The sequence below is a fragment of the Nerophis ophidion genome, linkage group LG03 (assembly GCF_033978795.1).
Source record: "Nerophis ophidion isolate RoL-2023_Sa linkage group LG03, RoL_Noph_v1.0, whole genome shotgun sequence".
Taxonomy (NCBI): domain Eukaryota; kingdom Metazoa; phylum Chordata; class Actinopteri; order Syngnathiformes; family Syngnathidae; genus Nerophis; species Nerophis ophidion.
The window spans coordinates 54,781,070-54,805,231 of NC_084613.1; the positions used below are offsets into that span (position 1 = coordinate 54,781,070).

The window sequence follows — 24,162 nt, forward strand, 5'->3', positions numbered from 1 at the left end:
AACGGAAATGCTGATTATCGGTCCTGCTAGACACCGACCTCTATTTAATAATACAACTTTAACATTTGACAACCAAATAATAAAACAAGGTGACTCTGTAAAAAATCTGGGTATTATCTTCGACCCAACTCTCTCCTTTGAGTCACACATTAAAAGCGTTACTAAAACGGCCTTCTTTCATCTCCGTAATATCGCTAAAATTCGCTCCATTTTGTCCACTAAAGACGCCGAGATCATTATCCATGCGTTTGTTACGTCTCGTCTCGATTACTGTAACGTATTATTTTCGGGTCTCCCCATGTCTAGCATTAAAAGATTACAGCTGGTAAAAAATGCGGCTGCTAGACTTTTGACAAGAACAAGAAAGTTTGATCATATTACGCCTGTACTGGCTCACCTGCACTGGCTTCCTGTGCACTTAAGATGTGACTTTAAGGTTTTACTACTTACGTATAAAATACTACACGGTCTAGCTCCAGCCTATCTTGCCGATTGTATTGTACCGTATGTCCCGGCAAGAAATCTGCGTTCAAAAGACTCCGGCTTATTAGTGATTCCTAGAGCCCAAAAAAAGTCCGCGGGCTATAGAGCGTTTTCCGTTCGGGCTCCAGTACTCTGGAATGCCCTCCCGGTAACAGTTCGAGATGCTACCTCAGTAGAAGCATTTAAGTCTCACCTTAAAACTCATCTGTATACTCTAGCCTTTAAATAGACCTCCTTTTTAGACCAGTTGATCTGCCGCTTCTTTTCTTTCTCCTATGTCCCCCCCCTCCCTTGTGGAGGGGGTCCGGTCCGATGACCATGGATGAAGTACTGGCTGTCCAGAGTCGAGACCCAGGATGGACCGCTCGTCGGGACCCAGGATGGACCGCTCGCCTGTATCGGTTGGGGACATCTCTACGCTGCTGATCCGCTTGAGATGGTTTCCTGTGGACGGGACTCTCGCTGCTGTCTTGGATCCGCTTGAACTGAACTCTCGCGGCTGTGTTGGAGCCACTATGGATTGAACTTTCACCCGCTCGACATCCATTGCTTTCGATCCCCTAGAGAGGGAGGGTTGCCCACATCTGAGGTCCTCTCCAAGGTTTCTTATAGTCAGCATTGTCACTGGCGTCCCACTGGATGTGAATTCTCTCTGCCCACTGGGTGTGAGTTTTCCTTGCCCTTTTGTGGGTTCTTCCGAGGATGTTGTAGTCGTAATGATTTGTGCAGTCCTTTGAGACATTTGTGATTTGGGGCTGTATAAATAAACATTGATTGATTGAAGTCTACAAACACATGGTAAAGGTGTTGTTGATGCTGCAGGTGTCTCACAAATGATTCTCAAGTTGAAAACATGTTCTGTGGTGCTCTGCCCTGCTCTAAATCCAGCCTGTTCTTCAGCTATGATCAGTTCAGCTTGGGGTCTTCACCTATTTAGTATTATATTCAGTAGGACTTTGCTGGGATGGCTACTAACACTGAAGGTGCGGTAGTTTTGGCACAGTTGGAGATTGCCTTTTTTCGGAAGTGTGATGATAAGTGACTGCGTCCATGATGTAGGCCACTCACCGTTCTGCCAGATTTTGTTGCACAGGCTGGTGAGGGTGTCCGAGTTCAGCCGGGATGTTGTCCACTCCGGCTGCTTTTCCTTTTTCTAGTGCTCTGATTGCTGCCTCAACTTTTTCACGGAGGATGGGGAGTGTATCTTCATCCTCTGTGGATCTGTGGATTGAGGACATGTCAGGATTGTTGGATCTCCGCTTGCTGTGTGGTTGTAAAACTTAGAGCAGTATTCTGTCCACTTGTCTAGGATCTTCTGTTCTTCCGCTAGGCATTCACTGGTCTTGCTCTGGATTGCAGAGACTCTGGTTTGTTTTGCTCTTGTTAGCTCCTTAACAGTTTGATATACCTTCTTGGTGTTTTTGTTGGTATTCAGGCTGTTTTCAATTTCTTGGCACTTTCCATTAATCCAATTCTGTTTTGCTGACTTCATGCCTTTCTTGATGCTCTTATTGATTAGTCTATAAGCATCAGATCCTTCAGTTGAGTTCTTAGTCTTCTTCAGGGCTCTCCGTCACACAAGTCTAGCAGTTCATTAGTGACCCAAGTTTTCTTCTTTGGGCGGAGTTTGCCAAGGATCTCAGTGGCTGTTTTGTTTACGACTTTGTTCAACGTGGTGGTCATGCTTTTGACATCAATTTCTTCTATACCTAAGATGAGCAGTGGTGCAAACCTCCCTCCTATCCTTGCTTTGAAGACTTCTGCCACCTCAGAGTCTCGCAGTTTGTCCAGATCCTACTTCACTCTAGTGCACTTGGAGCTTTTGATCTTCTTCAAGCGAAGGCGAAAGGACATCAGGACAAGATCATGGTAACTCCCAATGTCTGCTTTTGGAAAGCTGCTAGTCCTGCCAGTATTGACGTTTGAGCGAAAGCGCTTCTTGACCAAGATGTAATCGATCTGGTTGTGATACTCTCCAACGGGGCTGTGCCAGCTCCATCGTCTAGAGGCCTTATGTGGGCCAATTGGGTTCACCAGCAACAGATTGTTGTATTTGTCAAACTCCAAGAGCCTTAGGCCTCTATCGTTGGTCTTGCTGTTGCTTTATGTTGTTGTAAGCGTCCTCTCCAACCTTCGCATTCCAGTCTTCTTGTACAATAAGGATGTCCTTCTTTGGAGTTTTGTCTAGGACCGCTTGTACTTCATCGTAAAAATCCTCCACCTCACTCTCCTCATACAAACCTGTTTCCATTTGAGTTGGGAAATTGTGTTAGATGTAAATATAAACGGAATACAATGATTTGCAAATCATTTTCAACCCATATTCAGTTGAATATGCTAAAAAGACAACATATTTGATGTTCAAACCTATAAACATTTTTTTGTTTGCAAAAATCTTTAACTTTAGAATTTGATGCCAGCAACACGTGACAAAGAAGTTGCGAAAGGTGGCAATAAATACTGATAAAGTTGAGGAATGCTCATCAAACACTTATTTGGAACATCCCACAGGTGTGCAGGCTAATTAACAACAGGTGGGTGCCATAAATGGGTATAAAAGCAGCTTCCATGAAATGCTAAGTAATTCACAAAAAAGGATGGGGTGAGAGTCACTACTTTGTAAGCAAATTGTCAAACATTTAGAACTTTGGAACAACATTTCTCAACGAGCTATTGCAAAGAATTTAGGGATTTTACCATCTACGGTCCGTAAAATCATCAAAAGGTTCAGAGAATCTGGAGAAATCACTGCACGTAAGCGATGACATTACGGACCTTTGATCCCTCAGGTGGTACTGCATCAAAAACCGACATCAGTGTGTAAACGATATCACCACATGGGCTCAGGAACACTTCATAAAACCACTGTCAGTAACTACAGTTGGTCGCTACATCTGTAAGTTCAAGTTAAAACTCTAGTATGCAAAAGCAAACCCATTTATCAACAAAAACAAGGAACGCCGCCGGCTTCGCTGGGCCCGAGCTCATCTAAGATGGACTGATGCAAAGTGGAAAAGTGTTCTGTGGTCTGACGAGTCCACATTTCAAATTATATTTAGAAACTGTGGACGTGGTGTCCTCCGGAACAAAGAGGAATATAACCATCAGGATTGTTATTGGCTCAAAGTTGGAAAGCCAGCATCTGTGATGGTATGAGGGGTATTAGTGCCCAAGGCATGGGTAACTTACACATCAGTGAAGGCACCATTAATGCCGAATGGTCCACACAGGTTTTGGAACAACATATGTTGTCATCCAAGCTACGTTATCATAGACGCCCCTATTTATTTCAGCAAGACAATGCCAAAGCATGTGTTACAACAGCGTGGCTGAGTAGTAAAAGAGTGCGGGTACTTTCCTGGCCCGCCTGCAGTCCAGACCTGTCTCCCATCGAAAATGTGTGGCACATTATAAAGCGTAAAATACAACAGCGGAGACCCCGGACTGTTGAACGACTGAAGCTCTATATAAAACAAGAATGGGAAATGATTCCACTTTCAAAGCTTCAACATTTAGTTTCCTCAGTTCCCAAACGTTTATTGAGTGGTGTTGAAAGAAAAAGTGATGTAACACAGTGGTGAACATGCCCTTTCCCAACTACTTTGGCACGTGTTGCAGCCATGAAATTCTAAGTTAATTATTATTTGCAAAAAAAAAAAAGTTATCTAAAACATGTACTGTAGTTAGCATGTAAACCTGCATGATTTTGACTCACCAGATGCAATTTGGGATTACACATTAACCACATAACTAATTTCCAGAAAATATAATGAATAGCTCTAGTGTATAGAGGAATTTCCTGCATGTTATATTTTATGTTACAAAAAGACAAACAAAAACAGGTGTTTTTACTTTTGTTCTGCAGTTTGTTTTCAGTGAAGGTCTGTGCTCATATGAATGCTGTGTTGATACACCTGTAGCACTTGATCCAAACAGATTGTGCAGGTGTACCTACTGTTATGGTTGGAACATGCACGTGTGTAGCTAAGGGGCTACAGAAGTAGGACAGGATCATGGGTCAGCCACTAAATGAAACCACATTACGTCCCAGGTTGACAATAGTGTCATAAAGTAGGTGTTGTCCACTGGATGCATTAGGGGGCCATGTCCAGGGGGATTTGACCAGATGTCCATCTGAAATACTTCTGCCGTGTATTTTTCCAACATGGTTGGAATCTCTCCAGGCGCCGCTCTGAATGGTGAAATTTAATGGAAGCCAAGTCAGACAGTCATACTGAGCAGTGATGCGAGTCAAGGTCATGTGGACTCTCTTCCCTTAAAAGCCACACATATCGTGCCATCACACACATTATCTCTCCTCTCACACATGCACACACACAAACATTACCTCAGACAGTTTCTGATTTCCAGCCACCATCCTTCTTCAAAGGTCCTGGAGTAGACAAACAGAAGTGGCAACATCATTTTATATTGTTATTTCAAGAGGTTACATATTTGCAAGAACAGAAACATTTAGCAGTGTCCCATTCCCGATTTGGACATACATTTTAATTTTTTTTAGAAAATTGGCAGAATTTAACCGGTTAGGAGCAGTAGGGGAAACAAAACTAACAGTTTTTCAATCAGCTATTATTTTTGTTTGTATTGCTATTTTTAGTATTAAATAGAACAACAGCTTTATGTACTCCTGTTACATTTACTTTAGTAACATTTTGGCAAAATTGTACTTGCCATGGTAGTTTTTATGCAACATCCTTTTAACTTTTGAGTATATTTTTTGAGAATAAACTATTCTTTTACCCTGTTGTTGTCATGCCTGTTAATCTGGGTTGATGTTTGATCATGTTATGTTTTGTTTTTTGGACTCTTTTTTCCCGTTTTGCACTTCCCGGTTTTGTCTGTTTCCATAGCAACCTATTAGTTTCCACCTGTTCTCCTAGTCACGCCCCTGCCCTCAGTCCCGCACCTGTTTCTCATTACCACAGCTACTATTTAAGTCATTTGCTTTCTGTTCATCGGTCTGGGAACTTTGCATACATACTGCTAATGCTTACTCACCTAGACCACGAACCTATCTGGCCTTGCCAACCTTCTTGCCTTGCCACGCTGTTAACCATTTTGACCACACCACGTAAGATTTTTGTATTTTTTGCCTCAGTGCAAGTTTTTGGTTTATTGTGTATCTTTGATAGTATCTTTTGTTTATTTGTAGATAGTCATGCCATGGTGCGGTTTTTGTTTGAAGTTTTAGTATAGATTATTATCCGCCACCAAGCGCATCCTTTGTTTTGCCTTTTTTTATTTTAATGTATAAAAAAATCATCATGTACTCACATCCACGCCTGACTCGTCCCAAATCATCTCTGCATCGAAGAAGCAAAACTATTCCATGTCCCGGCGTGACAGTTGTATTGAGTTGTATTCTAGTTGCTACATTTATTCACATGGTCATTAACTTTATTTATAATATATTATTTACTGCTTCCAAAAAAAAAACATAGTTTGGCTTGTCAGAGAGACGTCTTCTTTTTCTAATTAGCCCTGTCATAACGTAAAGTGTGCATATTTTGTAGTACATGTTGTAGTGAGGTCTCCATTGCTCACGTACACACACACACACACACACACAAAAACATACGCACGCACACACGCACACACACACTAACTGCAGTTGTTGGGCAAGTACTGAACCATTAAAAATAGCTAGGAAATAAATGAGACCAGTTACTCAGTACAAGAGTATTTTTTTCTCTGAATACTCTCACTCAAGTAATTATTTCGATGACTACTTTTTACTTTCACTTGAGTCATACTACTCTGAAGCGAGAGTACTCTTACTTAAGTACAATTGTTGGCTACTCTTTCATCATTTAACGATTTGAAAAAACAAGCATTGTCTTTCTTTTGATTTGAAATGCTGGAATGCTCACAACGACACGGCTGTGTTTTCCAACAGTTGCACTTTTTTCAAGCCGTCATTATTATGTTCAATCAGTCTTCTGTATAAGGATCTTGTCAACAATTCTACGGGTCAACACATGTTTAGTGGAATCTGTATTTTAACCTACACAGATGCGACCATTGACAGACTAGGTTTTGATTCCAGCTGTAAATAATACACTAACAAGGAATAAGAGTCTATGACAGGTTTATCCCACAGGCAGTGGTGGGCTGTCAGGGCCAGTAAGGCCTTCTCTACTGGTTTAACATAAATCAGGATTATACATTGATAAAAGTTCATTTACTTTCCCTAAATATATACAATTATTCATCATAATACCTTCATGTCATATTAGGCTCCAATATTGCTGTTTTTGCGTTAGAGCTTACATCCAATCAGAAATAAATTAGCTTCTTTTGCCAGTACTGTAGGAAATCTGCCTCAGGCCTTCTGAGTCAACAATGTGGTGGTCTGTACAGTGTAGTTAAACGGGTTACAGACAGTTGACAGACAATTACCCTAGCCAATCAGATCATGAGTTGTTGACAATAGGCCTCCCGAGGTTGCCTCACATTTAACCGTTGAACGTGACATATACACCTCCTGTGAGTGGATACTCACTTGTGGCTCACAAGTGAGTATCCAATCACAAGTTATGAGTTGGCAGAGAAATCTGATATCTACTCGCCTTTTTAACCCACAAAGGCTTTTATATGGCAATTGTATTAGCTTCTGTGTGTTCTCGCATTACCAAAACATAGATGTGTCATCTGCAAATAATACTAACTAAAAGTCTTTTGTAACTTTACATATGTCGTTTATACAGTATAAAGATTGAACAATTTTGGTTCCAGTATTTATCCCTGAGGTATACGTCAAGATGTGTTCAGTTTTATAGACGTTTGTTCTCTCCTATCTTCACGTATGGCTTCCTGTTGGTTAAGCAGCTTCTTACCCAGACCAACCTGTTGGGTACTCACATGGCTGCAGTTGTATGTCCCCGATGATGCAAGAATCCAGGAGTGAAGGTAAGAGGAATTTAATACAGAACTCATAAGAAAACAAATAAACATAAAGCAGTCTTGCATTGTAAGTTCACCAAACATAGATTTATCTTTGAGCCTTGAGGAGTGCTCGAGTGAAACATAAATAGGCAGTAGTTTGATTGACAGCAGGTGTGAACCGCTGCCAATCAACAAAAAGAGAAAAACAACAGTGCTCGTGAATAAAACAGGAAATACAACAAAGTAAGAGCACTGAACAGGAAGTAAATACAAAAACACGAAAATTAACAGAAATAAAGTTACAGATTGTCACACAACCCTCTGATTTCATACCTTTCTAATTTGTTTATTGAGATACTGTGATTGATTGTGTCAAATGGTTTTGTTAGATCCATAAACACTGCCGCTGCGCACTGTTTATCATCTATTGCTTTGGTAATCACATCCGTCATTTCGATTAATGCCATTTATGTTGAAATGTTAGTTCTATACCCATATTAATTATCTGTGAGTATTTAATTTTTATTTATGAGATTGTCCAATCTGAAAATTGTGGAATTAAAAAAACAGGTCTGCAGTTTGTGAACTGGTGTTTGTCACAAGTCTTATAAATCGGTAGGACTTTGGCTTTTTTCATTGTGTTTTGGAGTTTGAAACTATATCTTGCTGACATATGTTAAAGGTTCTGAAATCTCTTCAATAACCTTTTTAATTATTTCCATATCAATGCCATTACAGTCAGTTGAGGTCATGGATTTATAAAATTAGAGGTTCAGACGCATGTTCGTCAAACTAATAATAATAATAACTGCTATAGCAGCCGCAACATTAATACGGCCACAACGACAACTCTTGCTGACCTACTGCCCTCGGTAATGGCACCATTCCCAAAGTATGTGGGCTCTATTGATAACCTCACTAACAACTTTAACGGCGCCCTGCACGAAACCATTGATAACATAGCACCGCTAAAGTTAAAAAAGGCTCCAAAAAAGCGCACCCCGTGGTTTACAGAAGAAACTAGAGCTCAAAAATTATTATGTAGAAAGCTGGAACGCAAATGGGGCACGACTAAACTTGAGGTGCACCATCAAGCATGGAGTGATGGTTTAATAACTTACAAACGCATGCTTACCTTAGCTAAAGCTAAATATTACTCAAATCTCATCCACCGTAATAAAAACGATCCTAAATTTTTGTTTAGTACGGTAGCATCGCTAACCCAACAAGGGACCCCTTCCAGTAGCTCAACCCACTCAGCTGATGACTTTATGCAATTCTTTAGTAAGAACATTTAAGTCATTAGAAAGGAGATTAAAGACAATGCGTCCCAGCTACAACTGGGTTCTATTAACACTGACACGATTGTATATACGGCGGATACTGCCCTCCAAAATAGTTTCTCTCGTTTTGATGAAATAACATTAGAGGAATTGTTACAACGTGTAAATGGAATAAAACAGACAACATGTTTACTTGACGCTCTTCCTGGGAAACTGATCAAGGAGCTCTTTGTATTATTAGGTCCATCAGTGCTAAATATTATAAACTTATCACTCTCCTCGGGCACTGTTCCCCTAGCATTCAAACAAGCGGTTATTCATCCTCTTCTTAAAAGACCTAACCTCGACCCTGACCTCATGGTAAACTACCGACCGATGTCTCACCTTCCCTTTATTTCAAAAATCCTCGAAAAAATTGTTGCGGAGCAGTTAAATGAACACTTAGCGTCTAACAATCTATTTGAAACCTTTCAATCCGGTTTCAGGGCAAATCACTCCACGGAGACAGCCCTCGCGAAAATGACTAATGATCTATTGCTAACGATGGATTCTGATGCGTCATCTATGTTGCTGCTCCTCGATCTTAGCGCTGCTTTCGATACCGTCGATCATAATATTTTATTAGAACGTATCAAAACACGAATTGGTATGTCAGACTTAGCCCTGTCTTGGTTTAACTCTTATCTTACTGATAGGATTCAGTGTGTCTCCCATAACAATGTGACCTCGGACTACGTTAAGGTAACGTGTGGAGTTTCCCAGGGTTCGGTCCTTGGCCCTGCACTCATCAGCATCTACATGCTGCCGCTAGGTGACATCATACGCAAATACGGTATTAGCTTTCACTGCTATGCTGATGACACCCAACTCTACATGACCCTAAAGCTGACCAACACGCCGGATTGTAGTCAGCTGGAGGCGTGTCTTAATGAAATTAAACAATGGATGTCCGCTAACTTTTTGCAACTCAACGCCAAAAAAACGGAAATGCTGATTATCGGTCCTGCTAGACACCGAACTCTATTTAATAATACAACTCTAACATTTGACAACCAAACAATTAAACAAGGCGACACGGTAAAGAATCTGGGTGTTATCTTCGACCCAACTCTCTCCTTTGAGGCACACATTAAAAGCGTTACTAAAACGGCCTTCTTTCATCTCCGTAATATCGCTAAAATTCGCTCCATTCTGTCCACTAGAGACGCTGAGATCATTATCCATGCGTTTGTTACGTCTCGCCTCGACTACTGTAACGTATTATTTTCGGGTCTCCCCATGTCTAGCATTAAAAGATTACAGTTGGTACAAAATGCGGCTGCTAGACTTTTGACAAGAACAAGAAAGTTTGATCACATTACGCCTGTACTGGCTCACCTGCACTGGCTTCCTGTGCACTTAAGATGTGACTTTAAGGTTTTACTACTTACGTATAAAATACTACACGGTCTAGCTCCATCCTATCTTGCCGATTGTATTGTACCATATGTCCCGGCAAGAAATCTGCGTTCAAAGGACTCCGGCTTATTATTGATTCCCAAAGCCCAAAAACAGTCTGCGGGCTATAGAGCGTTTTCCGTTCGGGCTCCAGTACTCTGGAATGCCCTCCCGGTAACAGTTTGAGATGCCACCTCAGTAGAAGCATTTAAGTCTCACCTTAAAACTCATTTGTATACTCTAGCCTTTAAATAGACTCCCTTTTTAGACCAGTTGATCTGCCGTTTCTTTTCTTTTTCTTCTATGTCCCACTCTCCCTTGTGGAGGGGGTCCGGTCCGATCCGGTGGCCATGTACTGCTTGCCTGTGTATCGGCTGGGGACATCTCTGCGCTGCTGATCCGCCTCCGCTTGGGATGGTTTCCTGCTGGCTCCGCTGTGAACGGGACTCTCGCTGCTGTGTTGGATCCGCTTTGGACTGGACTCTCGCGACTGTGTTGGATCCATTGTGGATTGAACTTTCACAGTATCATGTTAGACCCGCTCGACATCCATCGACATCCATTGCTTTCCTCCTCTCCAAGGTTCTCATAGTCATCACTGTCACCGACGTCCCACTGGGTAATTTTTGTCACCGATGTCCCACTGGGTGTGAGTTTTCCTTGCCCTTATGTGGGCCTACCGAGGATGTCGTGGTGGTTTGTGCAGCCCTTTGAGACACTAGTGATTTAGGGCTATATAAGTAATCATTGATTGATTGATTGATTGATGGATTTATCCTCTTCTCACACGTTCAAGGAACATCTAGTTGGGATATCTGTCTATAGTCTCATTAAAGTCGTCAACTGACTCGGGATCAGGAATCTTTTCCTCCAGATTAGGTCCAATGTTCACAAAAGGCTTATTGAACCTTCTAACTACTTTGTTCATATTGTAATTGCTTACATTTCCGTCTGATAAGTATTTACGGTAATCCTTCTTTGCACCTTTTTTAATAATGCTATTGAGGATGCCTCGTGTTTCTCTCATATATAATATAATATTATTTTCCACATAAGATGTTGGTTATTTAGTTTTTATACATTTTGTACTTATGTTCTGCTTCTATTGATCGTGTTATAAATATTCAATACAATGTAATCTTGTTGCAAGCATTTTTCAGTCCTTTGTCATCCATGGTTGATAGTTCGTCTTTTGCTTCTTTCTGAGTTGATTTAATGGACAATGTTTGTCAAAAAGTATCATGAAAGTGTTAACAAAATATCAATTTGTGCATCATCTACATCATTTTCACTATAAGAATTGTCCCAATTAAGACCTCTCAGGTCATTCTTGAAAGCTGTCGTACTTTGTTCCGTGCATATTCTTTGAAATGTCTTGTCGTCATCAATGCTACTCTTCTTGTAGTTTCCGTCATAGATTATTAACACCGGCAGATGATCACTGATGTCGGATGTTAGCAGACCACTTGTGGTATTATTATCAAAATCATTAATAAAAATATTGTCAATAAGTGTGGCGCTGTGTCCTGAGATTCTGCTTGTCCTTGTGACTTTAGGATATAAACTCATGCTATATGCTGTGTCTACGAAGTCATCAATGGACTTGATGACTTCGTAGACCCTAATGGATTGTTAGTGTTTAAGAGGTCAATGTTGAATTCTCCACATAAGAAAAAACTATTTTTGACTGATCTCAGTAAAAGTTGCCTTAATCCAGTTCTCAAACGTATCAATGTTTGACTCGGGTGATTTATATATATAGACAATTAATATCTTCTTGTAATTTTCATGACACATTTCAATGGTTAGGCCTTCAAAGATATAATCAAAAGCGAGTGACAAATATTTTTTACCACTATGTAGTTTAGGTTCTTCATCATATACACAGCAACTCCTCTTCCGTTTTTGTAGGTTCTGTTGATATAATTTAGTTCATATCCTTTCAGCTCAAAATCCATTCCTTTTTTAGCATCTATCCATGTTTTTGAAATAGCGATCTCTTTGAAAGGTTTTCTGAATTGTTCCAAAAAATGCTTCATGTTATTTTAGTTTACATACAAACTTCTGCTGTTCAAATGAATAATCAACAGTTTAATGTCGATTCTAATGTTTCCGTTATATTGTTCGTCTGTATAATATAATATTCCTGGTATGAAAGAAAAAAAATGTATCCGGATCTACATCCTTATTTAATTCAAATTCCGGACCATTATGATCAAGGCTGCTGAAGGATTTTAGATCCATACATTCCTGTTCAGCAATCTTTTGTGTTGCACTTTGAATGTCTATAAGTGTAGATGAATATGCACCCAAGTAAATATCTTCATGTTCGGTTATCCCTTGGAGCGTTGTAATTTTGCAGTTAAATGTCAATGTTTGTTTTCCATCAGACTCCATTATCCTTGTTGTTGTTGTGGTTGCTGGGAATTATAATAATCATCCAGATCCTTGACGTCTTTGAGAACTGGGACTTGCTTCTTGACCGCCATTCAGTTTGATGTAAATTTTGCTGTTGGCGCTCCAAGTTCCATAAATGTTTCCTCTAGTCACTTGCTTTCATGGCAATTTCAGCATTACACATACTTGCCAACCTTGAAACCTCCGATTTCGGGAGGTTGGGGGTGGGGGGCGTGGTTGGAGCGGGGCGTGCTTAAGAGGGGAAGTGTGTATTTACAGCTACAATTCACCAAGTCAAGTGTTTCACATACACACACACACATATATATATATATATATATATATATATATATATATATATATATATATATATATGTATATATATATATATATATATATATATATATATATATATAAATATATATATATATATATATATAAATATATATATATATATATATATATATATATATATATATATATATATCAATAAAAGAAATTCTTGAATTTCAGTGTTCATTTTTTTACACATATACACACACATAGCACTCATCTACTCATTGTTGAGTTAAGGGCTAGAGGGCTGAATTTTCCATCCTTTTTCTATTCTCCGTCACTATTTTTCTAACCATATGCATGTACAGTAGATGGCAGTATTTTACTGTTTAAGTGTGTCACAACATTGCTGTTTACGGCAGACAAACTGCTTTACGGTAGACGAAAACGTGACTGCTGTTGTTGTGTGTTGTTACCGCGCTGGGAGGACGTTGATGAAACTGCCTAACAATAAACCCACATAAGAAACCAAGATTTCGCCCTCGATCATTCTACAGTTATAACGTCATTGGGCAGAGACCCTGTTTATATTGTGGGAAAGCGGACGTGAAAACAGACTGTCCTCACTCAGGTCCGCAAGGAGCTAGAGAGTCTGTGTTCTCCAGCCCCGCCTGAATTGCGTGAGATTTTCGGGACAAAATTTGTCCCGGGAGGTTTTCGGGAGAGGCGCTGAATTTCGGGAGTCTCCCGGAAAATACGAGAGGGTTGGAAAGTATGGCATTGCGTTTAGTGAGGTACTCATTCACGTACACATTTGTACCTTTCAGCATTTTTTTCCTGTGTCAGCAATGTCATTTTGGATTTCTTGTTGGAGGGCTTAACGATGGTGACTGGCGTGGTGTTGTTGCCTTTTCTACTCAATGAGATGTGCACATCAATGGTGTTAATCCATCCATCCATCCATCCATTTTCTACCGCTTGTCCCTTTTGGGGTCGCTGGAGCCTATCTCAGCTGCATTCGGGCGGTAGGCAGTGTACACCCTGGACAAGTCACCCCTTCATATATCAACATCAATTCCCTTTGATTTCAGAAAGTTGACCACTTGTTGCTCCGTCGAAGCAGCATCCATGTCATCTGGTTCTCCTTTGTTGTCAAGTGCTCTTGCATATGATCAAGGTTTAATGCGTAGCCCTGCAATGATGATCTCATTCTGTTGTGTAAAAATTGATTCATTTATAAATAAATAAATGATAAATGGGTTGTTACTTGTATAGAGCTTTTCTACCTTCAAAGTACTCAAAGCGCTTTGACACTACTTCCACATTTACCCATTCACACACAGATTCACACACTGATGGAGGGAGCTGCTATGCATGGCGCCAACCAGCACCCATCAGGAGCAAGGGTGAAGTGTCTTGCTCAGGACACAACGGACGTGACGAGGTTGGTACTAGGTGGGATTTGAACCAGGGACACTCGGGTTGCGCACGGCCACTCTCCCACTGCGCACGCCGTCCCCATTTTCTCTTTGATTTCTTCCAAAACACTGATATTCTTCAAATTGGTGATATGTTGTTGACTGGCATTGAGCTGTTGTCTCAAACCAGCCATGCCCTCCCTGAAGTTCTTCAATTCAGTGTTATCTTGTTGCATGGCATGTAACTGTTGGCGCACTGCTGCATTCCATTTTAGTGTTCTCCCAATGATTGTTGTCTTCCTGCTTGGCATTCGACTGTTGGTGTAATGTTGCAATGTTGTTCCCCTCTTTCAGCTTCTTTACCTCCTTTTTTTTAATTCTGTGTTGTCTTCAACAGACAACAAAGCATTTGCAACACAGTTTGAACAGTAACATCGTGTTTGAATATTCAGTTAAGTGATTCTTTGGTGTACCACTAGATGGAGCATGTGTACCACGGTTTGAGAATCACTGCCCTAATGCACGTATTGCCTGATGTTGAAGGTATAATTCCTGAAAGGTACGCAACATTTTATTTGAGTTGTGGCCCTCCATCATTCTTACTATTTGTTCAAATAATTCATCCTGTTACTGATAAGACTTTGGTCATCCAGTCGATCAAAGAACACATTCAAGAGCAACAGGATAAAGTGATTGCGTCAGACAGTGAAGATGAGACACATTTTACATAAAAATGTAATATTCAGCCCACAAATGCATGCTAAAATGGGGCATTATTCATGAAGTAAGTACCGGTATGCACAATTTGTTTGAAAAAAGAAAGGATTAAACCGCACTCTGTAATTTCCAGACTTTTCCTTCATTTAATCATGATCTCTTCATTGACTGCATCCAAACTTTTCTCCCATAAAGTTACTCTGGTGTGTAAACTGCCAAACCAGCTGTGTGACAATGGATATCCTGAAAACAAAGATGTTATGCTGTAAAAGCTGTAAAAAAAAAAAAAAAAAAAAAATTAACCACAAGGTCATTTCATGACGAGTGAAAGAATAGGGGTGAAAAGGAGGCCAGGAAAAATAACACACGTCAGCTGCTGTTCTTTTCTCTTTCAGAAATCACATATAATTTTGTTATGTTTTTAATTAAGACCACAGTGCTTGTCTCTTTCTTGCCATTTGTAATCATCACATAACCATAACAACAAAGCTCGAGGTTGTAGCGAACAATACCAAAGATGAAATCCAAACTGATTCCGAATGGATGACGTCTATTTGTGCTGGCCTCTGATCAGAACAAAACTCTTTTGGAGAACTTTTGAAGAAAACGTTGACTTCATTTCTCAGTAGCCTCAGAGGCAGGAAGAAGCACTAAACATCCGCATCTTTCTTACGTCCTGCCCTCTGCAACTTGGAGTTCACTACATTGGCCTCAATTTACCAGACAAGGTCTGTAATCCTGTCATGGTCCTTCTACACAGCAACCAGGACATGAACACAAAAACCGTATCTGAGGTTTCACATTTACTGAAGCTCATTCTTTATGGTAAACAAAAAAAACTCCATGGCCTCAGTGTCCCCAGACCAGCTAACACCCAAGAGTAAATGAGGGAGTGATGGAGCTCTAAAGCAAATAGTATCACAATAAACTTCCCCACCCAGAACTTTGGTTTCGAGCCAAGCCTCAGATATTTCACTTTTGTTCACAAGACATTTCATTCCAGCACTTCCCCCCTTCTGCACCCCTCGCTTTCTGCCTCTTCTCACTTCCAAACAATCCATCCTCACGTGTAAAGCAAAGCATTTATAATGAAGAATCACATATGTTTGGGTGGATATTCATTCTTTAGAGAATTGTGATTGCTTATTAGCTCCACATATGGAAGAGTTTACATGCAAATGCTGGAATGGGTTTGGGTGCTAAGGCACTTGCAGGATCCAATGAAGGATGGAAAACCAGCATTGTTGCTACACTTTGGCCAAAAATGATGTGCTCCTAAATCCTGCGTCCCCCTCTGACCCTCTTTGTCAACTTGCATGTGTTCTGCATTAAACCCCCCTTTAATTTCTGTCTTCCTCTGTTTTCACTTGCATTGCTCACCACCCGGTATGCTCTCATCGACGTCAACGTTGTGATAACAAACTTGTAGAGAAGTATCAGTGTTTGACTTTTTCACCACCTTATTACTTTTGCCTCATTCCACTCCCTGTTCTCATCTTTCGTCAATCTCCAACATCCCCACGCACAAATTACTCTAACAGGTTGAAGATAAGAACTTGGGCAGGTTTGCTGTCACATTAGCCAGCTGCGATGCTGTAACACGAACCTTGTGTCCACATGTTCCTGGTTGAACCTGTGTCTCATTGGTTGAACATTGTGCCCTCATTTCAACTGTGGGATCTCATTGCAGAGCTGAGGTGATGACTTGGGCTTTGCTGTACCACGGTAAGATACTTTAAAAAGGCTCATCCTATACTGGCTTGTGTATTGTCACCGCGGGAATTTTTACAGGAACTTTCCCATTTACCCCGGTAAATAAAGTTCCTCTCTGTGTTTTCACCAAAAACTAATGAGTAGAATTAGTTCTTGAGGAACCTTTCGGAGTTGCTGCCTGCTAGGTTGGACTTTTAAGGGGCGGGCTGTGCTGATTGGTTGAACAAAGTTGGGGGTGTTCCTAAAATGTACTTTTCAAACACACGGCCGCCATCACAATATACATGGAGACTTTTTTTTATTTTTTTATTTATGTTGTATTTCTATTAAAACATACTTGACAACGAAAAACGAGAGAAGCTTTGGACATGCAGGAACTTTTGTGGTGCATCTTGCTTCTGAAGAACACTGATCAGTAAAACTATCTTTGAGTGTTTTTACTAATTTTTTTAACTATATGCAGGTTAATGTTGTTTATTATTTTTTAGAAGCTTCATTTTGATACGCGAAGATACAAGAAGTGGATGGACTCTTTTAAACGTGTGGAGAGACAGAGCCGACGAGCCGACAGCACGCTAGGACAAACAGCGGTCCTGCCCAAGATGGCGGCCAGGAGGCGACACTGCAGCCATCAGAGTCAGGGGCGTAAACGACACACCTGCTCTCAATCCCTGCATCCTCTGCTGCAGCATAAAAGGGGAGAAGGAGGAGCAATCGTGGCAGAAGAAGGAGAAGCAACAACAAACAGCGAAGACAACGAAGACGACGAGAGCGACCAGGAGAAAAATGAGCCCCCACGGAAGACGCAGCCACCGGCCACCGAAAGGCGCGCCGAGACGTGCAGGAAGGGAGGTTGGGCTCGAAATTGGCGCGACCGACTGGAACCAAAGCTTGTTTATTGAAAGAATAAATGAGAGTCAAACCTGGTACAATGTGTCTTGCATCGATGGTCACTGGAACCCACACGATGACGGCTGGAGACCTGTCACAAAACATATTAACGGAAGAGTATGAAGCCAGACTCGCAGCAACGACCTTAGTTGCTTACTACTCGGAGACTTTGTTCGACAAATGTGAAATAAGGGAAGTTTGCTTTTTTTTTTTCTTCATTTCCGGTTTCTGCTTGCTGCAGACTTTATGAGAGCCAACATGATAAAACAACACTTACTGTACAGGGTCTGCTGTCATTAGGATCCCGACCTCTGGGATGTTCATATATTCCATAATCCTCACGAAGAAACATGCATCAAATCCTTTTTGTGTCATCCTCGCCAGTTTCGGGTCCTAACCACAACGGCATCCTCGGTAGAGCCCACATAAGGGCAAGGAAAACTCACACCCAGTGGGACGTCGGTGACAATGATGACTATGAGAAACCTTGGAGAGGACCACATATGTGGGTAACCCCCCCCGAAACCAATGGATGTTGAGTGGGTCTAACATGATACTGTGAAAGTTCAATCCATAGTGGATCCAACACAACCCCGAGAGTCCAGTCCAAAGTGGATCCAACACAGTAACGAGAGTCCCGTCCATAGTGGAGCCAACAGGAAACTATCCTAAGCGAAAGCGGATCAGCAGCGCAGAGATGTCCCCAGCCGATCTGATTTGTATAAACTAACCTGAGCAGTGAAATGCAGTGGAAACATAAACCGCACACTTTTACAGGACCCAAAAGGTTCTTTGTAAAAACATAAAGTTCCTGAACTTTTGGTGAAAAATTCATGAACTGCTCGCCGCCGGTTTCGCCACTCAAAAGCTAAGTGCTATTTTTTTTATCAGTGTGCTTGTAATTGTCTTAAAGCTTTCTTTATTCCTTTGCCAACATGTTTAGTAGTCTTATCAAATCAAATCAACTTTATTTATAATTTACCACAGGGGTAGCCAAAGTGCTGTACAACGGGCAGGTTCAAAGATAATACAAGAACCGAGCAAACAACACAACACAAACAGAACATGATAAAAAAAACAATTAAATAAAACATAAAAACAGGTTCACAGCAGGTGTATATTGGGGCGCTATTGCAGGATGGATATCACTCAGTGTTAAAAGCCGTGGAATAAAAGTATGTTTTTAAGAGAGGTTTAAAAACAGGGAGAGGAGGCTTGTCTAACACTCAGAGGTAGGTTGTTCCAGAGTTTGGGAGCAGCAGCGGCGAAAGCTCTGTCACCTCTAAGCTTCAGCCTTGTGTCAGGGACCGTCAGTAGCAGCTGACCGGCTGATCTTAGGGATCGGGTTGGGCAGTAAGGCTGAAGGAGGTCGGAGAGATATGTTGGCGCGAGGTTGTTTAGACATTTAAAAACAAATAGGAGGAGTTTAAAATGTATTCAATGACGCACAGGGAGCCAGTGAAGGGACGCTAATATAGGGGTGATGTGCTCACGTCTGCGGGTCTGTGTTAGCAGACGAGCAGCAGAGTTCTGCACGAGCTGCAGGCGGGCGAGGGAGGCGTGGCTAATGCCGACATACAGGGCATTGCAGTAGTCTAAACGATTAGTTAATGATAAGTTATCAAACTTACAAAGCACTCACTCTCTGTTTCACCGCCTCACTTTCTAAGCGAGTAAGGCTGTAGGCTGTTTCTCTCCTTGCCCATGTTTGGCACTGTGCCAGTCTTTTCGCCACTGGTTGCTCCTGATTGCTGGATGAAGCCATGCACACCTTTTAAAACAGGTGTGTGGCCACGCCCTGCACCCTTTCTTTCGCTCCTGGCTGGCTCCCGTGGTGGCTGTGGCTTGCCAGCTTCATTCAAAGTAGCAACTTGTATCCACTGTTTGATCCTCGTTTGGTGTGGCTGTGTATGACTGCCGTAGAGGCACACAGATCTCCTTTACACAACCTTTTATTTGGCTGGGTACAACCATCACGCCTGGATGCTGGCTGCTGCTTCGGCTCTCTTTATTTTTTTAATTTTGTTCCTTCAGTTTGACTCTTTGTTCTCTGTTTTCGATTGTGTTTATTGTGTTTTTATTTCTGAAGAGCAGACCACGTTTGAGGGTTCGACGCTGATCGCTGCCTGGGCCTGCTCCATCCGTACCTAAGGGATACTCTGGGGGCCTCTGACCCACGGCCATAAATGACGATCATCAATATATTTATTCTTTATATGTGGGGTAACACATATAAGAGTAACATAAAGGCATTTTATCAACTACAGAAAAGAGCTATGAGGATTAGTCATAAAGCAGATTATCTAGAACACACTAACAAATTATTTATTAATTTTGGTTTATTGAAACTACAGGGCAGCACGGTGGAGAGGGGTTAGTGGGTCTGCCTCACAATATGAAGGTCCTGAATAGTACTGGGTTCAATTCTGGGCTGAGGATCTTTCTGTGTGGAGTTTGCATGTCCTGCATGGGTTCCCTCCGGGTACTCCGGCTTCCTCCCACTTCCAAAGACATGCACCTGGGGATAAGTTGATTGGCAACACTAAATTGGGCATAGTGTGTGAATGATAAATGGGTTGTACTTGTATAGCGCTTTTCTACCTTCAAGGTACTCAAAGCGCTTTGACACTACTTCCACATTTACCCATTCACACACACATTCACACACTGATGGAGGGAGCTGCCATGCAAGCCGCCAACCAGCACCCATCAGGAGCAAGGGTGAAGTGTCTCGCTCAGGACACAACGGACGTGACGAGGTTGGTACTAGGTGGGAATTGAACCAGGGACGCTCGGGTTGCGCACGGCCACTCTCCCCACTGCGCCACGCCGTGGGGAGAGTGAGTGTGAATGTTGTCTGTCTATCTGTGTTGGCCCTGTGATGAGGTGGTGACTTGTCCAAAGTGTACACCACCTTCCTATCGATTGTAGCTGAGATAGGCACCAGCCCCCCCGCGACCCTAAAGGGAATAAGCGGTAGGAAATGGATGGACGGAAGGATGGATGAAACTACAGGAGCTAGTAAAATTACAGACATCATGCGTTATGTTTAAGGCTAAAAGTAAAACATTAGCAGCAAATTTACAAAAAATGTTTGTCATCACTTCTGAGAATGAAGAGTCTAGAAGAAAAGGTCATTTCAAACATCAGTATTCAAGGACAACTTTAAAACAAATGTGGCGCGGGTTAAACTATGGAATTGTCTTTACAATGAGAAAAAAAAAAATTGTTGAAATATATTCCAATTGAGAAAAAATGATAAAGACAGAACAATAAGATCACATGGACAGCCGTAAGTGTCTACATTTAGCTTTATATTTATTATTTTACTTATTTTTTGTCTAGTTTTGTATTTGTTCAGTATCGTCCCATGAGGTGTATTGTTCAGTTTGTACTTAATGAAGTTTTGCACTTTTTTTGTGTGTTTTTTTTTATTGTTTTAATTATATTTTGATGTATTTGTTTGGTTTGTATGCTTGTGAATCTGGGCTATCCTTTAGGTAAGACTACTTATTATGTTGAAGGGGTCAGGAAATATAAACTTTTCTTCATCCTGTTCCTTCTCAAGAATAGGTGTGTAAATATGTGTTTAGTTGCCAAAGTTTAATTGTGTATTGATCAAAAATGCACATCAATGAAGGAGATGAATAAAAAACGAATGAATATTTTAAATATTCATTCGTTTCTGGTTTTATTTGATTTATTTTTTGATTGGTTTGTAAATTTCCATTGTCATTTATATTGTTAACTTGATGTGGTTATTTATATTTCCTGGCATTTAATTACAATTACTGTTTGTTAAATTACTTATTTTGTAAATTATTTCATTGTCTTTAGTTTAGTCCACACCATTGCCCTTGGGCATGTTTTATTAATCCCTGTTTAAAGGCCTACTAAAATGAGATTTTCTTATTTAAACAGGGATAGCAGGTCCATTCTATGTGTCATACTTGATCATTTCGCGATATTGCCATATTTTTGCTGAAAGGATTTAGTAAATAACATCGACGATAAAGTTTGCAACTTTTGGTCTCTAATAAAAAAGCCTTGCCTTTACCGGATGTAGCAGACGATGTGCGCGTGACGTCACCGGTGTGAGGGCTCCTCACATCCTCACATTGTGTATAATGTGAGCCTCCAGCAGCAAGAGCTATTGGGACAGAGAAAGCAAAAATGTCCCCATTAATTTGAGCGAGGATGAAAGATTTGTGGATGAGGAAAGTATGAGTGAAGCACACACAAAAAAAAACAAGCGGCGGCAGTGGGACCGTTTCAGATATAATTAGACACATTTACTAAAATAATTCTGGACGTTCCCTTATCTGCTTATTGTTTTAATAGTGTTTTAGTGAGATTGTAAAGTCATACCTGAAAGTCGGATGGCTGCGGTGAACGCCAGTGTCTCTCAGAGAAGCCAGTGGAGGAGCCAAGATTACAGCTGCCTTTTTGAGGAAGTCGCATAATCCACTGAAGTCTCCGGTAAGAGCTGACCTAATACCACAATTTTCCCATCCAAAAACTTGCTGGTTGACGTAGAGAAACATGTTCGCTTGACCGCTTTGTGTTAAAGCTTAACAACAAACAAAGAAACACAGGCTGTGTTTTGGTGGTAAATCCACCACTTTCCACTAACAGCATTATTTTTTATAGTCTCCGTTATTAATTGAACAAATTGCAAAAGATTCAGCAACACAGATGTCCAAATTACTGTGTAATTATGCGATTAAAAGGGACGACTTTTAGCCGTGTGTGATGCTGGGCTAATATGTCCGCTACAACCCGAGACGTCACAAACATGCGTCATCATTTCGCGACATTATCAACAGGAAACTCTGCGGGAAATTAAACATTTTTAATGTAGTAAACTAAATCGGCCGTATTGGCATGTGTTGCAATGTTAATATTTCATCATTGATATATAAACTGTCAGACTGCGTGGTCGGTAGTAGTGGGTTTCAGTAGGCCTTTAATGTTTTGTTTCAGGTGACGCTGGCTGACAGCGGCAGTTTAACCCTTGGTGGTGGTGCGTTTCTCAGTCTCCTCCCGTTTTGCGTTTTTGTGTGTGTGTGTGTGTGTGTCTGTCTGTCTGTCTGTCTGTCTCTCTCTGTGTGTGTGTGTGTGTGTGTGTGTGTGTGTGTGTGTGTGCGTGTGTGTGTGTGTGTGTGTGTGTGTGTGCGTGTGTGTGTGTGTGTGTGCAGTGTCACGTTTGATTCATTTGGAGGATCCATTCTCCCTTTTTGGTTTCCCACCACCTGGTAAGCCCCAGCCCTGACCTTTATCCCTCCTTATTGCCCAAGTGTCTGCTTTGTTTGGGGTATGTGACATGTTGTTTATTTCCTTTTAAATGAGTTAATAAAGTGCGGTAACTTGTAAATTATCAACCGTCTCTTGCCCGTATGCTATTGTCCAGTTAAAATCTCAAGCTTAGTATTTCCTTGGATGCAATTTCCCAGGTGGCGTTGTTGGACACCTGGTATTATCGCATCCCCATCCGGGCACACTATTGGTCCGAAGCTACTGCGCTGTTTGCCGCTCAAAAGCTAAGTGCTATCTTTCTGTCTGTGTGCTTCTAATTGTTTTACAGCTTTTTGTTATTTTTTTCTCCAATATATTTAGCAGTCTTATCAAACTTACAAAGCACCCACCCTGTTTAACCACCTTACTTTCAGCTAGCGAGCTGCTGTGTGTCGCTCCAGACTATAATTGATAGCTGTGATCTTACACGAATAATAAATGAACACACGCATTCCAACGGTAATGTGATAGATCTAGTCCTTGTCCGGGGTGTCACCACCTGCAAAATTGTGGTACTCCCGTACACTCAATAATGTCCCAAGCACTACTGACTTGTCTGCTGGCCTCGCTAGGAACTGGACTATCATCTTATTAAAGGGGAAACTTATCACCAGACCTATGTAAGCGTCAATATATACCTTGATGTTGCAGAAAAAAGACCATATATATTTTTTAACCGATTTCCGAACTCTAAATGGGTGAATTTTGGCAAATTAAATGCCTGTCTTTTTATCCCTCTCGGAGCGACGACGTCAGAACGTGACGTCACATCGGTACTCAACGCCATTTTCCCTACCACATCAGACGCATCGAGTCGAATCAGCTCTGTTATTTTCCGTTTTTTCGACTGTTTTCCGATACCTTGGAGACATCATGCCTCGTCGATGTGTTGTCGGAGGATGTAACAACACGATCAGGGACGGATTCAAGTTGATTTACGTAGAATGTGCATCGATTAGCACGGCATGCTAATCGATGCTAACATGCTATTTAGGCTAGCTGTGTGTACATATTACAGCATTATGCCTCATTTATAGCTATATTTACATCTAGCCTTTCCCTCCATCCACATTTAATGCCAAAAAAAACACTTACCAATCGACGGATTTAAGTTGCTCCAGTGTCAAAAGATGCGAAAGTCCCTCGTTTGGTTTTTACCGGCAAGGCTACGACAGAGATAGCACAGAGATTACAAAAATGTCTGGATATCCTGCAACAGTCAAAGCAGATGCATTCCCAACGATAAAGTTAACAAAATCACAAAGGTGAGTGTTGTTGATGTTACTTGTGACTTATGTACTAATCAGACATATTTGGTCGCGGCATGACTGCCAGCTAATCAATGC

The 24,162-nt window shown here is 41.2% G+C and overlaps 1 long non-coding RNA gene across 1 annotated transcript; it reads left to right on the forward strand.

Annotated features, from left to right (window-relative positions):
* The first annotated feature begins 16,465 nt into the window (after positions 1-16,465).
* LOC133548792 (uncharacterized) lies at positions 16,466-17,556 on the forward strand. Its single transcript, XR_009805970.1, has 2 exons — positions 16,466-16,642; positions 17,119-17,556. It is a non-coding gene; the product is annotated as an uncharacterized LOC133548792 (long non-coding RNA).
* Positions 17,557-24,162: the final 6,606 nt, after the last annotated feature.